This window comes from Tachyglossus aculeatus, chromosome 10, assembly GCF_015852505.1.
Source record: "Tachyglossus aculeatus isolate mTacAcu1 chromosome 10, mTacAcu1.pri, whole genome shotgun sequence".
Taxonomy (NCBI): Eukaryota; Metazoa; Chordata; class Mammalia; order Monotremata; family Tachyglossidae; genus Tachyglossus; species Tachyglossus aculeatus.
In genome coordinates this window covers 38,901,991-38,923,271 of record NC_052075.1, presented here as the reverse complement: position 1 = coordinate 38,923,271, position 21,281 = coordinate 38,901,991, and the positions used below count along the sequence as shown (strand labels likewise).

The window sequence follows — 21,281 nt, the reverse complement described above, 5'->3', positions numbered from 1 at the left end:
GAGCTGAGAAGCAGGAAGGAGAGCTGAGAAGTAGGAGGGAGAGCACTCTTAAAGTAGTGGATAGAGCACGGGCCTGGGGGTCAGGGGGTCATGGGTTCTAATCCTGGTTCCACCAGTTGTCTGCTGTGTCACTTTGGGCAAATTACTTCACTTGCCTCAGTTACCTCATCTGTAAAATGGGGATTAAGACTGTGGGCCACCCCAGTGCTTAGTACTGTGCCTGGCACATAGTAAGCACTTAACAATACCACCATTATTTTCATTATTATTATTAAATCCATTGTTCAGGAATTTCTACTAGACAGGAGAGGAATGAGTAATTATTGGAGGTCTTTGAAGGCTGAAGAAATGTGAGCGTGGGCCTGGGATCCAGAAGGACCTAGTTTTTAGACTAGTCCTGGCTCTGCCACTTGTCTTCTCTGCGACCTTGGTTGAGTCACTTAACTTCCCTATACCTCAGTTTCCTCATCTGCTAAATGGGGATTCAATACCTGTTTTCCCTCCTACTTAGACTGTGAGTCCCAGGTGGGATAGGGACGGGGTCCAACATGATTTTTTTTATCTATCCAACACTTAGTACAGTGCTTGGCACATAGAATTGCTTAACAAAAACCATATAAAATGTATGAAGAATAACATTCTAGAAAAATGTTCTGGGCAGCACAGTGACATGTCGATTGGAGAGGGAAGAGGCTGGAGGCAGGGAAACCAGTGAGAAGACCGGTATAGTAGACTAGATAGGATGTGACAGGTGCTTCGAGATGAAGGGTGTATCCTGAAATGTTGTAAAGGAAAAAACAGGATTTAGTGATCAACTGAGTGTGAGAGTTGAAAGACAATGAGGATTCAAGGAGAGTACCTAGGTTGGGAACTTGTAAGAGGGAGGAGTGGATTCCTGAAGGTTCCTAAACTGTTTATATGTGAATTTCCTTTGGTATTTGAGAATTTAAGGTGTTAAAAAGTAAATCATTCAGATGCAAAATCAGTGATTTAGGGGTGAGTGTTTGTGTGTGTGTATACATATATTTGTTGGGCTTTAAGTGTCTATATGCACAGCAGACAAAAAAAGCTTCTAAATTACTTATTTCGTATCTGAACAATTTACCTTTTAACACCTTAACTATATATTTAACACTTTTGATACACATTCTATGTATATTATCATATGTATAATACATGTAACTGTTTGATTGTACTTTCCCGAACACTTAGTAGAGTGCTCTGCACACTGTAAGTGCTCAATGAATATTATTGATTGATTGATATATAAGCTTTTCTCATTTTGAATGTGATAAGTACAGGTGGATAATCACATTCAAAATAAGCAAAGTGTAGCTTTAAAAAATTCCAAAACCCAGATTTTTTATTTTCCATCACTGCATTACCACATAAATTACTGCATTTATTTCAAGGAATTCTACCCTTCCTCTTTTTCTCTTCTAATTTGTGAAGAAACCTTGAAGTAGCATTAATTTGAATTAGCTTCCCTTTTAGAAATACTGGTTTCCTGAATTCCCAAGATCTCTGACCTGGAAATGCTCGGGAATGGAAAACCTACTTTAACTTTAAATTTCCATATCAGACACATGACAGTTATAAAGAGAGATGACAAAGTTCCTCTGATGAACTTCAGATACATTTGTCAAAGAGTATTAATACAGGCATATAAAGTATTTATAGGCAGATGTTATATGAAACGCTGCTAGAAAGCAATTTAGCATTGAAATGGGAGAATCCTGCGTCTTCTTTATTAATACTGAATATCCTGTTACACTTAGTGCTGGGGAAGAGTTCAGTTGTTTTTTGGAAGCTTTGATTTTACTGCCTAGCTTTTATTTATAAACAGTTACAATCTGCAAAAGGAAGCAGTAATGCTTTCTGAATGTCTGCTTTACTGAATTATTTTAGGAACTGGTTAAAACCACTATAATAGTGTATAATATTGCAGTTGTGAATTTGGGGGTCAGAGGGCACTATAAAATCACATTAGAAAAATACATACAGTGTTGTCCCTGTTGCTTTAAAAGGCCTCTCTCTGTTTCATTTTTATTTGTGTTTAAACTGAGAAACATGACATTTTTGAAAATCTCCAGTGAAGGGTAATCTTTAGATTTGTTTTTAATCATGGAAGGTATCATTCTATGGACAGGACGTGGGAACTGCTCAATGTTAGAAGATCACTGAATTATATACCGACCTAAATTGTCAGATTAAGATGCATGTGGTTTATTGGAAAGCTCACGGGCCTGAGATTCAGAGGACCTGAGTTCTAATCCTCACTGTGCCATGTCTGCTGTGTGACCTCAAGCAAGTCACTTAACTTCTCTGTGCCTAAAAAGCCTCATCAGTAAAATAGGAATTTAATACCTATTCTCCCTCCTACTTAGACTATGAGCCCCATGTTGCGCAGGGACTGTGTACAACCTGATTACCTTGTATCAACTTCAGTGCTGAAAACAGTGCTTGGCACATAGTTAAGTGCTTAACAAGTTCCGTAGGTAATAATGATAATGATGATAATAATAATAAAAAACAAAATTCTGATTATGCAGAGATTAAGATATTGACTTTTATTTTACCTTGGAGTGGTTTTTGTGGGGTTAGTCTTTTGGGGGCTTCATGTTTGTTATGCGGAGGGCTCTCTGCAGTCCATCTTTATTCCTTCCATATTCTGGGACTGGGGGAGGGTGCGTCCTCTGTTCTCCAGGAATTGGTGAGTCACAGTTCAGGATGAGGAAGCAAGATTCTTCTAAATACTGTGAGAAAAAGAATCATTTCCCCACAGGATCTAAGGACAAGTCTTAACATTTCTCAAGTCTGGAAGCCGGTCATAAGGAAATATTCGAGAACACTTGGTGTGTCAGAAGCAGAGGCCAGCTCAGGGCATTTCTGCCTTTTTCCAGCAGGTTGCAACATGGTTTGTGGATATATGCCTTAGGGAGGAGAGGGTCATTATGATTGAGTTGGGGAAGACGGTGGGGTGAGATAAACCTTTTTTGCTCATTTCTGATCAAACTGTTTGCTAAGACTGAGGCCTGAGAAAATCCTACTGAAGTTCAGGGGGATGAAAAAATAATTTCAAACATATAAAGCCCCAAACATGAGAAGCAGTGTTGCCCAGTGGAAAGAGCACAGGTCTGGGAGTCAGAGGACCTGAGTTCTAATCCCAGCTCTGCCACATGTCTGGGGTGCGGGCAAGTCACTCACCGCTCTGTGACTCAGTTATGTCATCAATAAAATGGGGATTCAAACTGTGAGCCCCACGTGGGACATGGACTGTGTCCACCCTAATTACCTTGTATCTACCCCAGATTTTAGTAGAATGCCTGCCGCATAATAAGTGCTTAACAGTGCTTAAGTGCATAAGTGCTTGTCTCCCCCCTTTTAGACTGTGAGCTCACTGTTGGGTAGGGACTGTCTCTAAATGTTGCCAATTTGTACTTCCCAAGCGCTTAGTACAGTGCTCTGCACATGGTAAGCGCTCAATAAATACGATAATAAATAAAAAAAAATAAACAAATACCATTAAAGCAAAGCACACAGCCGTATACAATCTCCTAAAATAGTAACAGAATAGTAGAAGAGGCTAGTGTGGGATCCACAGTCCCAACCACATTGTAAGGTCTTAAACAATACCATTAAAAAAAATTGGGTGTCATTTTCTGTGGTTGGACAAACACAGAGTCTCTGTGTCCCAGAGTCTCTGGGATGCTGGTTCCGGTCTTAGAATGTAATGCCTTGCTTCTCACAAAAGGAAACAAGTGCTCTTATCCCATTGCCGCGTCAGTCGAGGGAGAATTTCTCATCCCATCTCCTTTTCAGGCTAGATATCTTGGGTGATCCCAAATGCCCAGATGGTGTGCTAGAGTGAGTTCATTGAGGCCATGGGCTTCACAACCAGGCTGACCAGCACAATGAAGGGGTAGTGGTCAGCAAAACTTTGAAAAATTGAAGGCAAGATTATAAACTCCTGGAGAGCAGGGACTAGATCTTATCTGTCTGTGTAGCCTCTAGCCACCTAGCTTAGTGCTCACATTAGGGGCACAGTCAATATTGAAACTACTCCTCCTCCAGGTTCTGGAGCAGTGCTCCCCATTGTATGGCAAGCAGCAGTGACTAGTTCAGCCTCTTGGCCTTTCACTCACCTCCCCTGATGTATAGATATAGAGGGCAGGCTTTGCCTGGGGACACAGGGAAGACAGTAGGCATATCTTAATAAAAGGTGGGTGGGCTTACTGACTCACTTCCAGTCACATAGGTCTATGACCACCTTCCGTGGTCTTATTGTACTCTCCCAAACGCTTGGCACAGTGCTTTGAACACAGTAAGTGCTCCTCACCCTCGGCTTCAAGTCTCTCCATCACCTCGTCCCCTCCTACCTCACCTCCCTTCTCTCCTTCTACAGCCCAGCCCGCACCCTCCACTCCTCTGCCGCTAATCTCCTCACTGTGCCTCGTTCTCTCCTGTCCCGCAGTCGACCCCCGGCCCACGTCATCCCCCTGGCCTGGAATGCCCTCCTTCCACACATCCGCCAAGCTAGCTCTCTTCCTCCCTTCAAAGCCCTACTGAGAGCTCACCTCCTCCAGGAGGCCTTCCCAGAGCCCCCTGCTTCCTCTCCCCCTCTTCCCCCTTCCCATGCCCCCACCTTACCTCCTTCCCCTCCACAGAGCACCTGTATATATGTACATATGTTTGTATGTATTTATTACTTTATTTTATTTGTACATATTTATTCTATTTATTTTATTTTGTTAATGTGTTTTGTTTTGTTGTCTGTCTCCCTCTTCTAGACTGTGAGCCCACTGTTCAGTAGGGACTGTCTCTATATGTTGCCAACTTGTACTTCCCAAGCGCTTAGTACAGTGCTCCGCACACAGTAAGCACTCAATAAATATGATTGAATGAATGAATGAAGGAAGTCCCATTGGTACACATTACCTTTCAAGTCTGGGGAATGGGGAATTGGTTCTTAGTTGAAAGTGGAATATTTCAGGAAATATTTCATTTCAGATGGAGTAGATGGGAATTTTTTTTTGTTGGGGGAAAGAGATGGGGAAATGGCTGAAATACCAGTAGAATACAGTGTTGCATTCAGAGATTAACACAAAAGAAAGTATTTTTATCCAAATAATCTGACAACACGAGGAGAGGGGAGGTGTCATTAAGCCACAGAAGATGGACTAATGAGTATTTTTGCCCTAAATCTGTTGAAAGGATAATATTAGTTAGACTTTTAATTAAGTGTAATGCTGCTAGAACTTCACAATTGTTTTAGTATCTCTATCTGCAAATCTCCCTGGCCTTTATTTAGTCTGAGCTCTGGTGGAATTGATTTATTAAGGTAGATTGGATTTTTCAGTGTCCACCAGAGCTAATGGAAAAATCCCCAGAAAACTAACTGAAATGATGGAAGTTAGATCTTTTATCCCATATTGGTACTCAAAATATAGAACAATAAAAATGGGAACATTTTGGAAAAAGGAAACTGGTAATAATAATAATTGTGGTATTCAGTAAGTGCTAACTATGTGCCAGGCACTGTTTTAAACTCTGGAGTAGATACAAGGAAGTTAGGTTGGACACAGTCCCTGTCCCACATGGAGCTCACAGTCTTAATCCCCATTTTACAGATGAGGTAACCGAGGCACAGAGAAGTTAAGTGACTTAACCAAGGTCTCACAGCATTCAAGTGGCAGAGCTGGAATTAGAACCCAGGTCTTTCTAACTTCCAGGCCGGTGCTGTATTCACTAGGTCACACTAATTCTCTAAGAAGCCAACATGTCTCTTCAGAAATGGAGAAATTCTCAAAGATTGTAGAGACTCCTCAGAATTCAGAGAGATTGTGGGAGAACAGAGAGTCTCAGAAAAAAAAAGACTTTTGGAGAATAGAGAGTCACTCAGATGCTGGAGAGACTTTTTTTGTAGTCTCTCAATCCCAAAACAGAAGAGCCTATGTACAGTTTGAGATATTGTAATGAAAAATAAGCCCAGGCAGATGAACATTCTCTCCTCAACCACGAAGGACAAGAGGTGACAAAACAAGACAGAGCATCTCCGAAATCTCCATGGTGGCTGGGTTAATGAGGAGGTGATGATTACTAATGGAAGGAAAGAGCTTTTTAGTGTCTTACTACAAATGGAAACCGTGAAACCAATGTTGGTTACTTACTGGAAATTTTAAAGGAATGACAGCCATTTATTAACTTAAACCCTAACCAGACAATCCTTAGCTTTCCAGGAAATCCCTAGCTTTGTATCCCATTTTCTGCAAGAGATAAAAGAAACCATTAGAGCTCCTAATGGGAATTAGCACTCCAGTACCTTTGGAAGATTGGTTTTCTATGCCCTGGAGTCATTGCTGTGATGAAATGCTACATCTCCACAGGTTGGTCAATTTTGTATAGGCCACTCTAGTGGAGGAGTAAAGCAATTTGGATCATGGGAAGAGTCATGTGGGAAGAATCTGCAAGTCACTACTGATGTGGTCCATCCGACTATAGGTAATGCAATGGGAGACAAAGATGGAAGGGCAGCAGGCTACTAACTAGGGACCCTTGAAAAGAAAGAAGGAAACAAACAAACAAAAGCACTGCTCCCAAAAATCTACAGCTTGAATCATCCACTCATGGATAATTGAATAGTAATACTATTAGTTAAATGCTTACTTTGTGCCAAGCACTGTGCTAAATGAGGCAGTAGTTATGATACGATCAGACCAGACACAACACCTGTCCCCCATGGGGCTCCCAGTCTAAGGAGGGAGGGAGGACAGGTATTTCATTCCCCTTATTCAGATGAGGAAATTGAGGCACCGAGAATTTAAGTGACTTTCCCAAGGTCACAGACCAGGCAAGTGGTGGGACCAGAATTGGAACCAGGTTCTCCTGGGGGACCAATCCTGTGCTCTTTCTGCTAGGCCATGGAAACTATCCAAATGCTAATAAAGAATACTTTAGAAGCCCTTCACATTTAGCCAGGGTGACAACTTGCACTGTCAGGCCCAAATACATTTTTGATATGCCAGAAAATGTGGGTGAAAACAAAAGAAAAGAGAAGGAAGCAGTGATTTGGTGTATCCGATTTTACTTTCCCCTAAAAGTCCATGCTCGAGAAAAATGATAATATGCTTGAAATATCCACTGGTTAGCAGTTAGGCCATGAGGGAGCACAGATCTTAGACCACTAGACCAGTTCTTCCCACTCTCGTTCTGTTTCCTCCTTCAGGTCTCACATACCAGAAATCAGTCTCCAGCCTGATTATTTCATATCTACCCCAGCTCTTAGAACAGTGCTTGACACATAGTAAGTACTTAGCAAATGCCATCATTATTATTATCAATCCATCAATCAATGCTATGTATTGAGCACTCTCTATGTGCAGAGCACTGTACTAAGTGATTGAGAGAGTACAATATAACAGAGTTGGTAGTCACATTCCCTGCCCACAGTGACACATTGGGAGCATGTTACAAATTTAACCAGCTATTACAATTTCAGTTTGAGAAGTAAAGAGAATTCCTTTTGATACAGAGAGCCTGTGGTAGTAAATTTCTGAGACAAAGTCTTCCTCATATTATTGCTTGATTTATGGTTTGAAACTCTACTAGTTGAGTAGCCTTCCTTGGGGAGAAATTCCATGCTAAATGTGCAGTGACAGACGTTTGCCTTTGGTAAAATGTATTCCTGGTGTGGTATTTTATAAGCACTGGCGATTAGTAGTCTTTTATAGGAGAGGAAAACTAATAACATGATTTTTTTTCTTTAATGTTTGGGAACATTTTATTTCAGCCAGGGCTAATCCATACCAAGCCTGGCAGTTCTAGAAATAAGGACCATAAATGATTGCTTTCATGGTACTAATGTCAACCATTTTCCCTTTATTGTTACCATTATTATTATAATTATAATAATTATTATTATAGTAGCTAAGTGCTTACTATGTGCCAAGCACTGTTCTAAGCACTGTCCACTGTTGAGTAGGGACTGTCTCTGTATGTTGCCAACTTGTACTTCCCAAGCGCTTAGTACAGTGCTCTGCACACAGTAAGCGCTCAATAAATATGGTTGATTGATTGATTGACTAGATACAAATTAATCAAGTTGAACACAGTCCCTGTTGTGCAAGAGGCTCACAGTCTATGAGGGAGGGAGCACAGTTATTTAATTCCCATCTTACAGTTGAGGAAACTGAGGCACAGAGAAGTTAAATGACTTGCTGAAGGTAACACAGCAAACAACTGAAAGAACTGTTTTTTGTTGTCTGTCTCCCCCTTCTAGACTGTTAGCCTGTTGTTGGGTAGGGACTGTCTCTATATGTTGCCAATGTGTACTTCACAAGTGCTTAGTACAGTGCTCTGCACACAGTAAGTGCTCAATAAATACGATTGAATGAATGAATGAATGATTAAAACCCAGGTCCCCTGACTCCCAAGCCTGTACTCAGCTGCTGCTTCTCTTCCACCCCATGTAAGTGATATTTTTTTTTATATGCTCACCAGGTATCTCAACTTTTCACTTCTATGACAATGTCTCCTCTTTATTGTCTTTTCCAATATGTCTTTTAGGAAGCTAGTGATATGCTACAAGCCTTCTGTAAAGGGTTTCTTCACATAGGGTCTTGAGCTTCTCTCCTGGTGACCAAGAAAAGTGAAAAGAAATCTAAGAATGTTAGTGAAAGGGGAATGTAAAGGAAAACTTAGGGAGTGTTTTCTGTTAACAGCCTTAATAATAATAATAATAATTTTGGTATTTGTTAAGCGCTTACTACATGCAAAGCACTGTTCAAAGCTATGGGGAGAATGCAAGGTGATCAGGTTGTCCCATGTGGGACTCACAATCTTAAACCCCATTTTACAGATGAGGTAACTGAGGCACAGAGGAGTTAAGTGACTTGCCCAGAGTCACACAGCTGACAAGCGGCAGAGCTGGGATTTGAACCCACGACCTCTGACTCCCAAGCCCCTGCTCTTTCCACTGAACCACGCTGCTTCTCTAGCCTTAGCAAGTAATGAGGCAACTCATTTCCCCTCTTAATAATTTATGAGGTGCAAATTCCTGGATCACTATCTTCACTTCAGTCTCAGCTTTAGGGAAGTGTTCTTGAGCTATATTAAATAACTTTGATATTTGTTAAGTACTTACTATAAGCCAAGCATGGTACTGAATGCTGGGGTACATGCAAGAGAGTCTGGACACAGTCCATGTCCCACATAGGACTGAGTCTTAATCCCCAGTTTGCTGATAAGGGAACTGAGGCACAGAGAAGTCAAGTGACTTGCCCAAAGTCAAACAACAAGTAAATGGCAGGGCTGGAATCAGAACCCAGGACCTCTAACTCCCAGGCTTGTTCTTTTTCCACTAGGCCAAGCTGCTTTCCAGTTCTAAGTGTTTTTTTTTTCCCTTGGCAGTGTGATTTGGGGCAATGTCAAGAGTTTGATAAATCTCAGTAAAAATGTGTCTGCAATGCTAATCATTCTTGGAGTGATTTATTCATGGCAAGTGAAGTCTACTATTAGTCAGGAAAATGCATTTTTCCTTTGCTTTTGTTTCAAATTATTTTGAGACCTGATTACTGTTTAACTCTTCTCGGCAGGCAGTAATGTGCACGGGCAATTCCAGCTCCCTTGTGTTTCAGGGAATTACATTGAAGTGGGAAGGGGAGGGGAATGGTTAAGATGTCTGTGCTTCTTATGATTGAGTAGGCGATTGTATGATACTTGAAGACAGGGATCTTGCCTACTTTATTCTATAGAACTCATTCAAGCTCTTCGTACACACAGTACTTTCCATACAGTTCAACAAATATCACTGATTGATTGAAAAGATCTTACACCAAGAAATTCTTACAGAAAACTCTTCCACAAAAAGCCCTATATTTCCAGTGAGACCAAAGTCCTTCCATAAACTATATTTTCAAGATCTAAGTCCATTCAAATGAACACTCAAACTCTGGAATCCTTCAAAATCCTTAGCCCCAAACACTACCCATGTAAATCTTGACGGAAAGGGGGAGAACTTGAGGGAATGCAATTGTGGGATTCACAGCCATGAAATCAATGCTATAGCAATCAATCGATGCAATTTATTGAGTACCTACTGTGTGCACAGCACTGTACTCACTACCTGGGAGACTACAAAGCAAGTCAAAGATGTGATCACTACCCTCAAGGAGCTTACAGTCTAGTTTCTCCAAACATCCTTTGTCACTCTCAGAGACAGAATATACAGCTGCTTGGACCTTTGTGGACTGACTCAGACCGCGAACCACTTATGCTTAGTTCTCTATTTTAGCACCCTTACCTTCGGTATTATAAAATCCTGTTCTTTGTCCCTGTACAGTATGAAATCAAAAGTGTGGTTGGCCTATTTATGTGACATTTTCCCTCGAATTATAAGGTTGATCTGGGTCTTCATTGCCTCTCCTTTCTGACCTGAGCAGAGTAAACTAGACTGTGAGCCCACTGTTGGGTAGGGACTGTCTCTATATGTTGCCAACTTGTACTTCCCAACCGCTTAGTACAGTGCTCTGCACACAGTAAGCACTCAATAAATGCGATTGATTGATTGATTGATTGAAACTGACAGGTCACTGCCAGAGTAGTGTTGTAGTTATTCATTCCCTGTGTCTTTGCTTGCCCCCATTTTAATTCTCTCTTTACGCTGCTTAAATAATTTATGGCTCTGGCAGCATAACAGCATAAAACTGCACACACAAACCATTTGAAAAGCCCTTCAGGGGGTTCTTATCTGGGCTGTGGGGTTCAGTGTTTGATAGGACTGACATGAAAAGAAAATTCATTGCTAATGTCTCATACTGACTCTGCTTTAACTAAGTAGCAAATACTTAACTGAGAAGCATCATGACCTCATGGATAGAGCACAGGCCTGGAAGTCAGGAGGACTGGGATTCTAATCCCGGCACTTCCACAGCTGTGTAACCTTGAGCAAGTCACTTCACTTCTCTGTGCTTCAGTTTCTTCATCTGTAAAATGGGGATTAAGACTGTCAGCAGCATATGGGACAGGGACTGTGCCCAACCTGATAAGCCTGTATCTACCCAGAGCTTAGTACAATGCTGGTCACACAAAAAGCACTTAATGAATACCATAAAAACCCCTCCTACCTCCCCTCTGTGTCCTCGGTAATGAAAAGTTTTGCCCAAGTGACTTGTTCAAGATCACCCGGCAAATGAGGGGTGGAGCCAGGATTAAAATCTAGGTCCCCTACGTCCCAGGCCTGTGCTTTTTCTATTTGGCCATGCTGCTACAATCCAATTAGACAGTTAGAAACAAGGCCTCCCATTCTAGAAGTTCTGGGGACTGTCATTTTTGGAAAGAGCAAATCACTCCCCAAGAATAAGGAGACTAGAGTGACCTCACCAGACACTCTGTCTCCCATTTCACATCTCTGCCAACCCAGAAACACTTGGACTATAAACTCGGTGTGGACAGGGAACATATCTATTTATTGTTTTATTGTACTCTTCCAAAAGCTTGGTACAGTGCTCTGCATATAGTAAGAGCTCAATAAATATCATTGACTAACTGACTCATCCTTGTCATCTCATAGTCCATTGCCACGTAGGACTTGGCTGCTCTGATCCTCTTTGGCACTGTTTTATTGAACTTACAGATTTATTGGTCTCATTCCCCTCAATAAGAACTCTTTCCAAATTCCTACATGCCCAGACTAGGTGAATGGAATGATTTCTTTTTATTTAAATCCAATAAAATGACTGTGTGAGCCTCCCGAGAGACAGGGACCATGTCTAACCTGTGTATTATCTCCCAGTGCTTAGTATAGTGCTCTGCACACAGTAAGCACTTAATAAATACTAATAAAAACACCCAAAAGGCAAAAAACCCCACCCAAACTAAAAGGAAGTAGTTTTGTTCTCTTGAATCATTCAAATTCCTACTTGTAGTAGGAGTTGGTGTCTTAGGAAACATTTTCCATTATACTTTTAAGACCTCCCCTAGCCCTTTTTCTCCCATGGTGAATTCTCTTGTGGCAGAAATTGTCTCTAGTCCCTCTCCAATCATTCAGCTTGTTGGTCAGAATCATCTAAGGTTTGTCTGTGAAACTATTAAACAGTCTCTGACCTTTCCATGTCAATGGTTTTAGAATGTAGAAAGCAAAAAATAATCCTCTTTCAAGTACTCCTGGCACGGAAGGGTGACAAATAATTAGCAGTGACTGTGAATTATGAATAAAAGGTTTAAAAACTAATTATGAATAGTTCCAGGAGGTCTAGTTTAGTTCAGCTATTTTGTGGGATGATATTCCTTTCATAATTATAAAATACTTCTCTCAAAATTCAAATTAATTCTGGAGGAGCTGCTTTATTCTGGGCCACCCTTTTTTTGGCTGGGGGCTGGGGGGAGGGGGGTGCAGTTCTAATGACTTTTGTGCCTCTCTCTTTTCTGCCCCATCACCTGAGTTTGACCCCTCTCACCCTCCTTAGTCATCTGGAATTAAAGACATGAGGAGCAGGGCTCTTTTGGCACTTGTGGGAGGGAATGTGTCTATTCATTGTTGTATTGTATTCTCACAAGGGCTTAGTACAGTGCTCTGCACATAGAAAGCACTCAATAAATATGATTGACTGGCTGACCAACCGACTGCCCCTGTGGAGGGAGACCTGGCAAGTGGCTTTTGATAAAGAGGTGCTTTAAAAAGGGGGTGGGCCTCTAGTGACAAAATAATAATTGAAGTACTTGTTAATTGCATACTTTATGCCAAGTGCCGAGGTAGATACAAGATAATCAGTCCGGACACAATCCCTGTCCAACATGTGGCTCACAGTCTACTGGGGAAGCAGTACAGGTACTCCATCCCCATTTTACAGATGAGCAAACTGTGGCACAGAGTGGTTCAATGACTTATCCAAGGTCCCACAGCAGGTAAGTGGTGGAGCCGAGATGAGAACCCAGGTCCTCTGACTCCCAGGCCTGCGGTCTCCCCCTTTAGACTGTAAGCATGTTGTGAGCAGGGACACATATCTGTCAACTTGGTTGCATTGTACTCTCCCAAGCACTTCATACAGTGCTCTGCACACAGTAAGTGCCTAATAAATACCATCGATTGATTGATTGTGACACCTTTCCTTCAGTGCCCAACAATGGGATGCCTGGCATCATGCTCCGACCTTCCCTGCTCTTGTGCCTTCCCTGGGTGTAAGGGCCTAGTGGCAAGAGCACCAGCTTGGGAGTCAGAGGACTTGGGTTCTAAGCTCGGCTCCGCCAGTTGTCTGCTGTGGCACGTTGGACAAATTACTGCACTTCTCTGTGCCTCAATTACCTCATCTGTTAAATGGGGATTGACACTGAACCCCATGTGGGACCGGCACCGTGTCCAGCCTGATTACCTTGTATCTACCCCAGCACTTAGTACAGTGCTTGGCACATAATAAATGCGTAACAAATACCGTTATTATTATTATTATTGTTACCATCAGTTTGACATCAGGATGCTATACGGTTAACTGGAGATGGGGTAGACCTTGAGCCAGAAGGTCATATAAGAACATAAGGATCATAAAGCAGCAGCATTACAGGGTCAACCCATGTCCAGGCAACCCTGCAGCCCCATTGTGTTCTTCCTCTGACAGTCACAATGGATGACCATCCATTAAATTAAAAGTCAAAATTCAAGTGAAAATTCCAGTGGTTAGAAAGCTGAACCATTCATCATTACTTGGAGAGTGGCGGGTGGAATTAAGGGAGCCCCTAATCCCCTAATCCCATCAATCCTTTGACTCCGGACTGGTCCTGCCAGAATCATTCCAACCACTTTTAAAAAATGGTATTTGTTAAGTGCTTACTATGTCAAATGCTGTTCTAAGTGCTGGGGTAGGTACAGGTCGATTAGGTCGGACAAAGTCCTTGTCCCTCATGGAGCTCACAGTCCAAGTAGGAGGGAGAACAGAACAGGTATTGGATCCCCATTTTGCAGTTGAGGAAATTGAGGCACAGAGAAGTCCAGTGATTTGCCCAAGGTCACACAGCCAACAACTGGCAGAGTCAGGATTAGAACTCATGTTCTCTGACTCCAAGGCCTGTGCTCTTTCCACTAGCCACACTGCTTCTCCCAATTCCTCTGAAACTCTCTGACTAATCTCTACTTGGGCCAGGAGCAAGAAAGAGGAGGGGCAGGCAATAGCCCCAGGAGCCCCAGGGAAGTTCCAGCCTTTTCAGGAAATATTCTGCTGCCACTTCCACCTGGAGTTAGTTAGTTATGGTATTTAGTGAGCTCTTGCTATGGGCTGAGGCCTGTGATAAGTCCCGAGGTAGATACCAAGTAATTACCATGGGGAAGTAGCATCGCCTAGTAGGTGAAGCATGGCCCTGGGAGTCAGAAGGCCATGGGTTCTAATCCTGCCTCCACCACTTGTCTGCTGTGTGACTTCGGGCAAGTCACCTAACTTCTCTGTACCTCAGCTCCCTCCTCTATAAAGTGGAGATTAAGACTGTGAGCCCCATGTGGGACAGGGACTGTGTCCAACATAATTAGCTTGTATTTACCCCAGTGCTTAGAACAGTTCTTGACTCATTCTAAGCACTTAAAAAATACCATCATTTTTATTACCACCTTATGCACAGTCTTTGCCCACATAGAGCTCACAATCTAATCCCCATTTTCCACATCAGGAAACTGAGGCACAAAGAGGATAAACTCACACAAGAGGCCAGTGGCAGAGCTGGGATTACCAACTTGGTTTCCTGACTCCCAAGACTCACTGCTCTTTCAACTAGGTCACACAGTCTTCCATCCTGAGGAAGAAAGTTCCCTTGCTTGTTGGGATACTGATGTCTCCCAATACTTAGTAAAAGTTTTCTATCTACCCCTGAGGTATCAGAGAGCTTTTCATGGAGTAGGGGATAGAGCACAAGACTGAGAGTCAAAAGGTCATGAGTTCTAATTTCAGCTCTGCCACTTGTCTGCTGTGTGACCTTGGGCAATTCTCTTAACTTCTCTGTGCCTCAGTTACCACATCTGTAAAATGGGTATTGAGATTGTGAGTGCCACGTGGGACAAGAGACTGTGTCCAACCCGATTTGCTTGTATTCATCCCAGCGCCTAGTATGGTGGCTGGCACATACTAATTGCTTAATGACTACCATAACAATTATTATTATTAATAATAATAATTAATACAATTCTGCAGATTACTTTGTTCTGTGAGTTCTCCCTGTGCTCGGGAACAGCCCCCACCTCAGATATACAGGTTCTGCTTCCCCATTTCTGAAAAAAGCCCCCAACGCAATCTTATCAGCAGATCCTGCCGTGTTCCCATTTTCTCATTTGTATTCAAAAGAACTTCAGAAAAATCCGTGCTAAATCTCCACTGAATAATTTAACTTGAAATGTTTACACTTTGATAAGCAAGCACAAAATAACTAGGAAATAATGTGTTGAATCCATTCCCAGAAGCCGTGTAACATGCAACCTTTTCATATTTTAGGTTTTTTAAGGCAAGATTAGACCCCCGGGCTTCTGGCCCAGAACCTTTTAAAACAGCACATTTTTAAGGTGAAGATGAACCTTCTTGACTCCATCCCAATCATCATTCTCTGTTTTCCCTACTTTCTACCATGGAACTAGTTCCCCAAGTTCTTGGGGCAAAGATCCATGTTTCAGGTCGTTAGTGGTAAGGTAAGTGGGAAAGGGGAGGAGGAAGAAGGAGAGAAGGGAATTTAAAGAGAAGCAGCGTGGTCTAGTGGATAAAGCATGGGGCTGGAAGTCAGAAGAACTGGGTTCTATTCCAGGCTCTGTCACCTGCCTGCTGGGTGACCTTGGGCAAAGTCATTTAACTACACTGTGCCTCAGTTTCCTCAATTGCAAAATGGGGATTCAATGCCTCTTCTCCCTCCTACTTAGAGTGTGAGCCACATGTGGTACAGGCTCTGTATTTGTTCTAACATCTATATACCCCAGTCCTTAGACCAGTGCTTGACACATAATAAGCGCCTAACAAATACCATAAACACCCCCCTGCCCCGAAAAAAAAATGTTTTAGGGATTCTAGAACTCACCCACCACAGACCATACCATGTGCTTAAGAATTTAATTAATTAATTAATGCCCATTTAATAGCCTATATTGAGTGTCTTCTGAGGGCATAACACTGTATTAAGCACTTGGGAAAGTGCAGTAGTTAGTTAGGAGACATGATCCCTGCCCTCAAGTAACTTACAGTCTAACTTCATTTGGAATCTTGGTTGGATACGGTGAGGACCTTTGGGATGGGAGAGGGTGTTTTTTGAAGGGGGGCAGAAGCTGGGTGGAAAGAGAGATTCAGGTAGAACCATGGAGTTGCATCCAGAAACCAAGAGACCCTGGCAGGGGGGTCAGAGATTAAATGCAGGGCCCACTCAGAAATTATCAGATCCAGAAACTCACAGCAAATGCTCTTCCACACATGCTCTGCACAAGCTAGGAGCTGTTTGGGTTATATTCTTCTCTCAAGTAACTTGTTCTCTAAAAAAGCAAGACAAGTAAATGCATTCAGCATAATGGGAAGTGACTAGCAAAGAAAGCGTGTGTGACCTAGTATATTTCCTAATTCCAGCTTGAATGAGTCTGTGAGTCTGGGGTTCATTGTGGTGGACTATTTTACATTTCAGAGATGTCTGGGAAAGGGAATTAGCCATCAATAAACTCCACATCCCCTGTGTGCCAATCCACAGAGCCCACTCCACGCTACCCACATGTAGGCATGGTTACCTTCCCCTGATACTCTCACCAACCACTGGTGCAGAGAGATGGGTAATGAGCCAGAGCCAGGGCAGTGGGCACTGCCAGACTCCAACTGGTGGATTTCTTCTTTCCAAGCAACCAGTCAGAAGAGGGCAGGGTCAGAGTTCAAAGTGGGGGTCTTTAGGGGGAGAAGGGAGTGACTGTGGATGTCTGAATTCCTGACAAAAGACAGGGAAGGGAATCTTTGGAGTTGGTTTCCTAGCAACATAAGATCAAGGTAAAAATGGTAGCTTCTATGTGAGCTTTCTTTTCCATTGACTCTCGTTCTCCACAGTGCTATTGAGGGAGTTAAAAGGGCTTCTTTTGCTCCTGTCCTGGATTCTTTACCTCTTTGGGTGTGCCCAATAGCCAGTCATCAGTATTTGCTGTGTTCCTCCCTAGGTAGAGCTAACTCTCTTTACCTACTCTGCTCTTTCAGTGACGTAGAGGCTGGAGCTAAGTTTACATTCTAAGGCCCAAAAGGGAGTAAGATCAAGGCGTTAATGGGGCAACAGACTTTCTGCTGCTCCAGTTCCTGAAATAGCAGGCTAAGTGGCCACAGGGAGAGTCGATGTCAAGCCCATCACCCCCTTGGAGTTGGCATCCACAGGAGGAGCGGACTGTGGATGTTTTTCGTAAGTGCTAGCCCAAAGCCCCCAGGGAAGCCAGTGGGATGAAATTAGAATTGCTCTCCAGGAGGCAGAGGAACTCTAACTAGGGGTACTCTAAGAGGTGGGGCCAAAACCCACAACTTCTGAGTAGCAGCATGGTCTAGTCGGTAGAGCACGGGAGTGGGAGTCAGGAGGACCTAGGTTCTAATCCCAGTGCTGCCACTTGTCTATTGTGTGACCTTAGGCAAATCACTTCACTTCTTTCTGGCCATGTTACCTCCTCTGTAAAATGGGGATTGAGAATGTGAGGTCCCATCTGGGATAGGGACTGCATCCAACCCGATTAGCTTGTATATACTCCAACACTTCATACAGTGTCTGGCACATAATAAGTGCCTAACAATACCATTTTAAAAAACAAAACTTTTCCCAGGATTGAGTTAGCAACCAGGCAAGTAAGTCTTTGGAGTTGGTTTCCTAGCAACACCAGGCCAGGATAACTCTGTATGCTTGACTTTTCTGGAGCTATAAATAGTTACTCCTGCAATGGAGGGAAGGGAAAGGAAAAGTATTCTGTCTGAACTGGGTGGTTTCTCAACCACTGCACCCATCAGAGATGCAGAAGATGATGGAGGGTCAGTGACACCCTGATCTTTCCAGCTATGTGGGAAGGATCGCCAGTAGCAATGTAGGACCACAGCTAAAAGGAACATGATAATTTTATCTACAATTCCCATGAATAGACATTCAGATGATCATCATAAATAGGAGTGGGCTCAGAGTGAATTCTGCAGAGTGGGACTGAAGGGAAAGAGGTGTGCATGAGAAATAAAATCTGTGACTATTTGTGGCTTTTGGTGGCATAAAGTAAGTCCACCCATGAGAGCAGCTCACTCAAAAGGGAAGCATTCATTCTCCCACAAGGTGTGTATGTGTGTAGATTATATATATATATATATATATATATATATATATATATATATATATCAGGGAGCAGGGGGCAGGGAATGATGCACGTTTGAGATCCTCAGGCTGGTGCAGAAGGATTTAAGGAGCAGCATTACTTACTCTGCAGTTGTTCTGTTCCTCACATTGCTCTCCTGACCGGGTCAAGCCCATGAGCCATTAGTTCCAGGGGCTTGTTAGGTCCTGCACTTACTAGTCCCAAGACACTGGGTTTTCCACCCTCTTAGGATTTGGATGAAGATGCCAACGCTGCTTGACCCTGATTGGCTTTTGGTTTCCTCACACCTTACTCCCCTCCTCTTGCTGGTCTCCTGATAAAATATCCCAGACAGAAATGCTGGAGAACTTTGAGCCTTGCTTATGTCCCAAGCATCACACAAAACTGTAGCTCCCATAAGCTAAAATCCCAAAGATTGCCCATCTTCCCACAAACAACATACCATAGAACCTGTTTCCTAGGATTAGAATAGACAGTGAATGAATAGAAGTGAACCATAAAGGTGGGATAAATGAACAATTAAAATGGGGATTAAGACTGTGAGCCCCGTGTGGGGCAGGGACTGTGTCCAACCTGATTACCTTGGATCTACCCCAGCAATTAGTACATTGCCTGGCACATAGTATGCACTTAACAAATACCATATAAGAAACCCCACCAATGAACAAGCAAAAAAAGATTCAAGTACTGAATATCTAGCACCTTATTCTTCCTCTTTGCTGTGACTTGATTTTTAGGGACAACTTTTATAAACAGTTCATAGAGTGAGATCAAGCTGAACTTTCAATTATCTACAGATTTGCAGATTTCAATTTTCCTCATTCTCACAGGTTTTCCAGCATCACTGAAAATCAATGGCTTTTTTGCATAACAACTTATTCTATACAGCAAATTGAAATGAATGACACTTTGAAATAAGGTTACAGATGCTACTGTCTGCCATAGATAGGGATGGAAAACTTTTTGTTAGCCAAGCTGCATTTCAGAAATCGTTTAGGAAAGTCTAAGTGCTATTTGGAGGTTGCTTTGAGATGTTTCTCGTGAGATGTTTCTCATGAACTATGGCCCCTGGTCATTTCATCTCAACATTTCATTGTGATGCCAAATTGCCTCCAGTTTCGGTGTGTAATTCTACACCCTTTCAATAATGCCTAGTTCAAAGCCTTGTTTAACTGCAATGCAGGCAATTAAACTTTCTCCTACTATGTCTCATTAGCTATCAGGGTAATTTTGCAAGCTATGGCAAAGATAACATTGTGGTGCAACACTGGATTGGAAAGTGATTCCTCACCCCTACCCCACAGCACTTTTGTACATATCTGTATATTCATTTCCCTGTATCTGTAAATTTCAATCTCTGTCTCACCTTAAATACTGGAAGTTCCTTATGGCCTGGCAGCAGCAATATGGCTTAGTGGAAAGAGCCCAGGATTGGGAGTCAGAGGACATGGGTTCTAATCCCATCTCTGCCATTTGCCTGCTGTGTGACCTTGGGCAAGTCACTTCACTTCTCTGGCCCTCAGTTCTCTCATCTGGGGATTAAGAGTGTGAGCCCCACATGGGACAATCTGATTATCTTGATCTACCCCAGCGCTTAGAACAATGCTTGGCACATAGTAAGCACTTAACAAATACCATAATAATAACTATTATTATATCTACCAGCTCTGTAGTACTATGTTCTCCCTAGCACTTAGTAATAATAATAATAATAATAATAATAATAATAATAATAATGGTACTTGTTAAGCACTTACTATGTGCCAAGCACTGCTCTAAGCACTAGGGTAGATGCAAGGTAATCAGGTTGTCCCACGTGGGGTTCACAGTCTTAATCCCTTTTTACAGATGAGGTAACTGAGGCACAAAGAAGTTAAGTGACTTACCCAAAGTCACACGGCTGACAAGTGGCAGAGCCAGGATGCTCTGTACACTGCTCTGAACACAGTAAATCCCAATAAGCTCATTGTGGGCAGGGATCGTGTCTGCTAACTGTTGTAGTGAACTCTCCCAAGCACTTAGTATAGGGCTCTGTACCCAGTAAGCATCAGTAAGCTCATTGTGGGCAGGGAACATGTCTGCTAACTCAGTTGTACTGTACACTACCAAGCGCTTAGTACAGTGCTCTGTACATAGTAAGCACTCAATCAATATCATTGACTGATGATTATGGGGATGATGATGAGGCACACAGTAAGTGCTCAATCAATACTATTGCTTGACTGATTGATTATCTGGCCAGCAAGTTTGCATTGCAAGGAAGAGTTTTCCCTGGTATTTGTTCATGAACCAGGACAGTGGGCTCCAACTCCTTCAAGCAGAAAGGGTGAGCTGACTTGCTCCCTTTATTCCTCCCTGCTCCCAGCCCCACAGCACTTATGCACATATCTGTAATTTCTGTATTTATATTGTCTCTCTCCCCCTCTAGACTGTAAGACTGTGTGGGCAGGGAATGTGTCTGTTTATTGTTATATTGTACTCTCTCAAATGCTTAGTACAGTGTTCTGCACACAGTAAGCACTTATTAAATATGATTCAATGAATGAATGAATGAACGAGCTGCCACAGTGACATCCCCTAGCTTGTCCTTTGTCCAGAAATTGGCAGAGTCTGGAAACCAACAAACCCCCAAGCTCAAGAATCTGTTGGTCCATAACAACCTCTTTCTGCTCTGAAGCAGGCTTAGCACATAATAAACACTTATAAATTAATTAATTCAATCATATTTATTGAGTGTTCTATGCAGAGCTCTATACTAAGCACCTGGGAGAGTACAATAAGCTTACAGTCTAGAGGACTGTAATGAATGCCACTGTAATAAATGACACTTAATAAATGCCACTGTTATAAAACACAATGGCACCAACAGACGTGTAAATTCCCAGTGACCTGGAACCACTGTAGAAACAGTTCAAGAAATGTGCCATTCAGACAAATACATGACTCTCCCCTGCATCTTGGGCATCTT

General features: G+C 42.5%; 1 long non-coding RNA gene across 1 annotated transcript in view; it reads right to left on the bottom strand.

Annotated features, from left to right (window-relative positions):
* Positions 1–2,573: 2,573 nt before the first annotated feature.
* Positions 2,574–21,281, bottom strand: part of LOC119933717 — an 84,572-nt gene continuing 65,864 nt past the window's right edge. The window contains exon 3 of the long non-coding RNA XR_005452602.1: positions 2,574–2,756. This is a non-coding gene — a long non-coding RNA (uncharacterized LOC119933717). The remainder of the gene's footprint in view (positions 2,757–21,281) is intronic.